Here is a 6,000-nt window from a genome sequence, read left to right as displayed (position 1 = left end):
TAAATTGTTTTACCTCAGCCATGAATCGCTGGCTGGAGCTTTACGAACGTTTTGGGCATAGAACAATTGAAGAAAGCTTCGGGGTCCAATCACTCCTACGGGACTTATTTCTGGCGCCCTCTATCGACAAAAAGTGGAACTATTTTTTCTTCTCTTCCCCCCCCCCCTTTGGAAGAATAATTTTTCCGCAAAACGCATGCAAAATCCACCAATTCCTTCAATTTTTTTAATGAATTTTTAAACTATTTAAGAATTTATGGGGAATCCTGTACAAAACAATGGTGGCTCGAAGAGCATTTCCAGATCGCGTAAAAATTTCCAGCGGGATACATTTATAGGTCACTCAAGAGGCCCCCTTAGCGCACTTCAAGATCACCTGAGTGGCTCGTGACACGTTTCCTTCATAACTCACGTTTCCATATAACGCGCTCGTCAGAAGGGTTTAGCACCCTTGTGTTCTAAGGGAGAGGGTTTCATGGTCCGATTTCGGCAAGTGGGGGAATTTGCCCAGGGTCCCCGTTTTTTTCTGGTGGGTGGCGAATCAAGATTCAAACACCATATATTCACCAACTAACCATCATCTTGGACCCATCACTCCATTTATTCAGATCTGTACTTATTTTTTATTCAGCTCTACGGGGAAGGGAAGGGGGGCATCAACCGCCTGCCGTGGCTCCCCTTTCACTTGAGTTTCACCCTTGGCTCTCTATTTGACTGTCCTAGGGACCTTCAGAGGGTGCAGTACTGTACGGGAGGACCCAGAGGCCAAGATTTTAAACGGAACTTCGCCACGTGTAAAACTTAAGTGCTCCGGAACTGTGTCGCCGGCCACTCGAGCCTTCTGAAAATATGCCGTGGGTAAATTAAGTGTTCTCGGGAATGGGCTGCGGAACAAACAAGTGCTCTGGAACTGTGCCACAGGTCACTTAAGTGATCTGTGAATGTGCTGCGGGTGACTTCAGTGATCTAGAATTGCATCGCGAAATACCAAACTGGTCTGTAAATGATCAAGTGCTCTGGAACTGTGCCTGCTAAGTTCATTTTTACGAAATTAAGTTAGCGGTCACGGGTCATGGGCTGAGCATGTATGGTGCTCAACCTTTAGGAGAGTGCGGGCCACTTCATTAGTTTTGAAACGGGTCGCAGGTAAGTTGAGTGATCTATAAATCGTAGTGGAGTCACTTAAGTGATGGGGAACTGTACCGCGGGATGACTTGATTAATCTGCAAATGTGCCGTGAGCCGCTTGAGCGACCTGGACTGTGCCACGGGTCTGTCGCTTAGTTCATATTTAAACTAGTTTTGGGGTCACGGACCATATCAGAAGACTTTGAGGGCCACATTTCACCCGCGGGCAATGTGTTGAGCATGAAGGGTGTAGAGCCTGGGAATCCCCGAATTGGGGGGGGGGGGTTGGTCACTTTTTGTACAAAACTTCGTGGAATCGAATTAGACGAATCATTGGTGTTAAAATTGTCAACAGAGACGTTTAGCATTATTGTAAAGACCTATTTAGGCAAAATCGGGAAATTGCATTAAAATTCGAATGTAGGTGGTGCTGCTGTGCTGCTAAATATAATTCTTAGAGCAACTACAAGGTTCCAGTCTGAAATGGAAATTTATTCTGGAAGCACTAATGGTTTTACCAAATCTGTCAAACCTGCAATTTTTACAACCCGGATAGAACGAGCCAAGAAGCCAGGACCCCGACGACGAAACACACCAAAGCGCTCAGGATTCTCTCGTACCACGAGCACATCGGAACCGTGTCCCGGTACAGGAAGTATTTCACGAAGTCCAGGCAGCAAGGGATGTGCCACTGCTCCATGGGACACGGGACACACGGGAGACCGAATACGAACAGACCGGCGAGTATCACGAGGCACAGCATGAGGCACGTGATGACCATCACCTGCAGGAATCTTTTCGAACAGCTTCCGCGGCCACGCGACGACCAGTCGTCGTCGCGTTTCGAGACGACGAAGGTCTCGGTGACGATCTCTTCGGGTGACGCGACTCTCCAGAGCTGCACCATTTCTTCGAGGCTCTCCGGGACACCTTTCCGGAGCAAGATGGACTCGACGATTACGATCTTCTGGTCGCTGTCCTCTCCGAACCACGAGTCGTACACGGCGGCGAACAGCTGGAAAGACACGATGCATTCGATGCTTGAGACTCTCTCTCCGTCAACTATCAGTGTGCCAAAATACTTTGGAAATGCGACCGATGCAGGTAAAAATTATGTGGCTGAGAATCACGGAAAATTCACCGCCACACACACGCAATCCACTGATAGAAAAATTCACCGCCACGCAGTCCACTGATAGAAAAATTCATCGATGGAAAAATCACCGAAAAACGGTGTTCACCGACAAAAAATTAAATTTTCACCAGTGACCGAGTTGGTGACCAAATAAGTTGATGAATGAGCTAGTGAATAGTCAAGGAAGAGTGACCGTATGAGTGAACCAGTGAATGGATGAGCAACCAAGTGAATGAGTGATTGAGCGACTCTAACAGAATGAGTGATTGCGTGACTCAGTAACCAAGCGAATGGGTGATTGAGACCAGTGACCAAGTGAGTGAGTTATTGAGCCAATAACTAAGAGAATGAGTTATTGAGCCAATAACTAAGAGAATGAGTGATTGAGTGGGTGAGTTGCTAAGTGAGTGAGTGACTGACCATGTGAGTGACTCATTCTTTAGCTCACTAGCTCACTCACTAATCCTGTGACTCGCTCACTTGCTTATCCGCTCATTCACTCACTCACTATGTCATTTTGTCGATAGAAAATTCACCGGAAAATTTTGTCGGTGAAGATTTCCTAGCGGTGAATTGTCCTGTTGGTGAATTGCGTGACGATGAATTTTCCCAGCGGCGAATTTTCCTTTCGCTGAATTGCGTGGTGGTAAATTTTTGTCGGTTAATTTTCCGAATTCACTCAAAGTGTGAATCATCGTGTCTCCTAGTGGTGGCACCAACCTTTCTCAGGGGTGTCGCGGTTTACTGGGGATATAGATATGTGCATGCCCCCCCCCCCACATCCTGGAGCAGGGGCCCCCGTAGGCTGCGATCTTTGCGAGCCTTCAAGCTTTACTTTTCACGGGCCCTTCTATAGTGACTTTACAGCATGAAAAAACAAAAAAAATGGTGTTGAAATGTCCAACGGACCAGGAATAGAGCCCTGTCTTTTCAGGTGTGTTAAGGATTTATGGCCCCCATACACACATTTTGAGAGCATTGGATCTACTATGAAATAAGTACCAAACGTAGGTTGGCCAACAGCCAAGCCATGGGCAGCACGGGGAACGAGCGTCTTAGCAAGTAATTAACGGTTTAACAAGCCAACTCACATAAGATCCCATGTTGTATCTGTAGCTTCTACAGGCTTTCCCCCCCCCCAAGGTCTGTTTCGTCTTCCCAAGGAGGAAGGGGGGGGGGGGTTTGACATCACCTGATTTGGGAAACCTGGACATAAAATTTTCAGCTTGAGGGCCACATACAGCCCAGGAATTCGTTTAGAGGAGCCGTAGTGCCAAAAGAGTGGATGAAAAACAATTTCTTCACAGGCAGAGTAAAAATTGTGTTCAGCCTGTGTGGCCCAATAGTCATTCGCAAATATTTGCTTCCAATGTATGCCGTCCCGCTGCTGCGATGGAGCACCAGCGGCATAGGCTGGCTACACATCTTGGCCTAATGTTTCTTGTCGAATATTTGCTTCCAGAACACAATAATATGCCAACGCGTGCTCCGACTGTTGGCATTATTCGAACAATGTCACGGATCGGAAGATCGGTGTTCGGCCTAACTAGGGGTGGAAGCTGGAAGGTCATGGCAGTTGTCGATGACCAGCTTTCCGATACGTTCCAGCGATGGTCTCCCACAAGGAGGGGAGCTGACAGGGTTCATGCTCTTGGGTCCGGGAAGACATTTTTCACTCTAAATCCACTATGTGGGGGGGGGGGGGGGGGGTGGGTTTAAATCCTGATTTGGACCAGCAACCTCCCTCTGCTCTTGTTTACCATAAATGCCATTCAGACTACCTGGCAAGTTTGCCACATTTTGAAACACAGCATGCTAGTTTCGTTTCTTCTTGTTTTGGCGTAGAATCTTCCTGATTGGCTCACAAATACCGCATAGTGATTGGATGTGGGGCATAGAAATCGCCAATTCTGATTTTTTCCCCCCGAATATTCTGAGGGAAAATGGACTACTTACCGGCGTCACAAGCAGACTGTGGAGGCTTCCTATCTCTAGGAGGTGCTGTTTGGAACCCACCAAAGATCTCAACCTAGGGACCAAAGCTGCCCGAGTGGCGCAGTGGTAAGATGCTCGTCCACGATGATGAGGGTTCGGGTAAGGACATAGATAACAAGTGCTTTACCTACCGAACCTGGGGTGACCACCGATAGATGGCGCCTTTATTTCCGACCTAACTCGATCGGTAGTAAATTTCTGTATGGTGTTTTTGTGGAGTTTGTGGTGGTAAAGTAGCCCAGGGGCTCTGCTGCGAGATGTGTGGGGGGGGGGGTCACATGCTTCCAGCCGCCATCATTTGACAATCATCGCCAATGGTGGAACGGCCACATTACTCGCTCATGACCGACATTGGAACGTATCGGGCCAGGAGTGTGGCCTTGGCTTTCCGGGAAGATGTTCGTGAACCCATGTTGTTAATTATCATAAAGATGAGTGTTCTCACCTTTTTTCCCGGCTCCAGGACACCGAACACGCGCTTGTTCTGCGAAGGATCCGGGCACCTTAAGCTGTAACTTATCGCGGCCTCGTCGAGGTTTTCGATCACGATGTAACACTCGAACTTGCCCGATATTTCGCTATCCTCGCACGGGTCAGGCTCGTACCCATCCGCCCCGTGGCAACTGTCACTGCATCTGCAGCAGCAGCAGCGGGGTTCGAGGTCCCCTCCGGTGGTGGTGGTGGTGGTTGTGCAACTCGTCGTGGCCAACTCGTAACGCGCGAACGAAGTCGGTCCATAATCCGCGCATGAATAGCACTGGCAATCGCGACTTCCGAACGCTTCCATTTTATTTTTGGGGTCGGAAAACGGGCCGTCGGTCGGGGGCCGAGGGCGGGGAGATAAATTTCTGTCAGGATAATTTGGGGATCAAAACACAATGAGCATGGCCGGAAAATTCAGATAAATTTTGATTTTCCCTGAACTACATCCGTGAACTAACTAGATCGATGAACATTTTCGATTGTTTTTCGTCGTGGCAAGAATCCGATTGAGCAGCCGATTGTTGCAAATCACTCGTATTGCTTTTTTTAGTGTTTCCGTTCTCTATACAAGGGGTCTTATCCAATAGGTCGCAACCCAAATTTGAGCTACAGGGGTTTCCGTACAAATCCACTTACAGGGGTTCTTGAGCTTTTCAGATATTTTAATATGAATGTTGACTGTATGAACACAGTGAAAAACCTCGCTGCAACGATGCTCGACACAACGATAAATCTCTCTACAGCGATACTTTTTTGAAGTCTTGTTTGGAAATGTTTACATTCGAATATTATTCTGCTGCCTGTCGATATAACGATAACCCCTCTATAACGGTATTGTTTCTTGGTCCGCAGAGTATTATATTTAGATTTAACTGTGTATATGTGTTATTGCCAAAGCCAGAAGTGCGGCAAGTTCGCGACGGGGCTAGCAGCCACCTCGTGAATCGTCCAAGAGTTTTGCCCGAAAAGTCCGATTGCGTAAATGATTCGGACTTTATCAGACCACTTTTTGTTGCACCGGATATGACGTCATATACTTTTCTTTCGCATTTTTCTCAAAAACTATGGGTCGTACAGGTACAGTTCTTTGGGCATTTTTTATGTATTCCAAGCGAAGCTGTCCAGAGTTAATAGTGCACAGCTAATTAGTGCAAATCAGCGTGTATTTAATCTTTTTCGTTGGTATATATATTTCATTTTTCTCTTAATCCTGATTGTATGTATCTTCAATGTCTTCAGATGGATTGTTTCCATAGAATG

The sequence above is a fragment of the Pholcus phalangioides genome, unplaced genomic scaffold (assembly GCF_987345545.1).
Source record: "Pholcus phalangioides strain wild (caught in Gottingen) unplaced genomic scaffold, Ppha-v1.0 ptg000010l_1, whole genome shotgun sequence".
Classification (NCBI taxonomy): Eukaryota; Metazoa; Arthropoda; class Arachnida; order Araneae; family Pholcidae; genus Pholcus; species Pholcus phalangioides.
This window is presented reverse-complemented; position numbering follows the sequence as displayed.